The sequence below is a fragment of the Lactuca virosa genome, chromosome 5, assembly GCF_052849685.1.
Source record: "Lactuca virosa cultivar CGN04683 chromosome 5, Lactuca_virosa_CGN04683_v6, whole genome shotgun sequence".
Classification (NCBI taxonomy): domain Eukaryota; kingdom Viridiplantae; phylum Streptophyta; class Magnoliopsida; order Asterales; family Asteraceae; genus Lactuca; species Lactuca virosa.
The window spans coordinates 403853897-403855372 of NC_136430.1; the positions used below are offsets into that span (position 1 = coordinate 403853897).

The window sequence follows — 1476 nt, forward strand, 5'->3', positions numbered from 1 at the left end:
TTATCAAACGTATTCGAAAGGATACACTCCAAAATGGCCAACTCATTGGACTATTAAGTTCTCTAATGGGCCTAGAAGTGGGAAAGACATGTGAAAACTTAGTTTTGTGGGGGCCCACGCAGGTGCTACATGTTTCACATTTAGTAACCATGGAAAGCCCAAAAGGTGCCCAACACTCCTAACCATGGCCCAACAAGTGTTTTACAATTATTTTACCCAACAATGTCTAAAAACTTTATTTCCATAATCAATTTACAAATAACTCACAAGTCCATATGCGTGTTTCTCGTAGTTGACTTGTTCCTTGTTTGGTTGTGGACTTAGGGTAGACTCATTAGGATCAATAGTCTAATAAAATTTTAATTACACGTAACTGGGGGCATGTCGAGTGAATCTTAGGAGTGGATCAGACATGGAACAAATCACAAGATTATAATCAAGTTATTCCTACTAAATTCATAAGTCTATTTATATAGACCTCTAGTATAGAGTCGTTGGCGTAGTCGTGTCGGCAATCTAGAATATGGCTAAATACATAATACAAACTATAATACCCAAATTATACAAAATTTTCTGCATAAAAAAAATCAATAGACAAACAAACACAATGAAACTAAAAAGGGTATCAAACTATCAAGAGAAAAACACATACAATGTAGATTAAAATCCACTAATTATAACAAAATGGCTAAAAGAAAAGGTAAGGACTAAGGATTGTTAAGTCCTCTCTTCTTATAAATAGCTTTGAAGCAAGCTTGCCTAAGCTTCTTTGTTCTTTCTGTCAATTCCATACCTGACAATTTCTCCATCATCTTCTTGTGCCCTTCTAACGTCTCTATCTCCTCCTTTAATCCCAACTCCTAGTTTTTTTTAAAAAAAAAAGGTAGATGCAATATATTTTTCGTGTGAGTTCACAAAATTTACAATGAGTTAAGTTTATATAAATATAAATCAGGAAATCGTAGTAAATCAATTGAATTGATGTGGAATATGCCTAGGGCCATTGTTTATGTTATAAAGAAACTAATAATTAAAATTTTAGAAAATACCAAAACTACTTTGGTTACCAAGTGCAGGCATGCATGCATGAGTAATGTATAGAAGGTTATTATCGTAATTTACCTTGGCATTTTGAATGAGGGATTGTAGGCTCGTAAGTTTTCTATGAGGCCATCTGTTTATGTTTAGCTCTCTGCATCTTTTCTTCAACAATGTTAACCCTATCCCTAGTTCCTTTGCCGCCATGATTATCGGCATCTCAAAGTACTTCGCTATCTCTTCAAACTCCAATGGTCTCAATCTCTTTGCCACCTTTCGGCCACCGTGATCAGTGGTGGCAGCACTAGAACTACCTGTAGCCTCACCACCGGATTTACAGTCTTCACTGAAACTAACCAATGGTAAATTACCATCCTCCCAACAATCCCATAAGCTTATGTCTTTAAGGGGATCTAAATCGTGAAACTCATTTCTAGA

The 1476-nt window shown here is 35.6% G+C and overlaps 1 long non-coding RNA gene across 1 annotated transcript; it reads right to left on the minus strand.

Annotated features, from left to right (window-relative positions):
- Positions 1 to 591: 591 nt before the first annotated feature.
- Positions 592 to 1237, minus strand: LOC145113180 (uncharacterized). Its single transcript, XR_013710741.1, has 2 exons — positions 1123 to 1237; positions 592 to 860 (listed from the first exon to the last, which is right to left on the minus strand). It is a non-coding gene; the product is annotated as an uncharacterized LOC145113180 (long non-coding RNA).
- Positions 1238 to 1476: the final 239 nt, after the last annotated feature.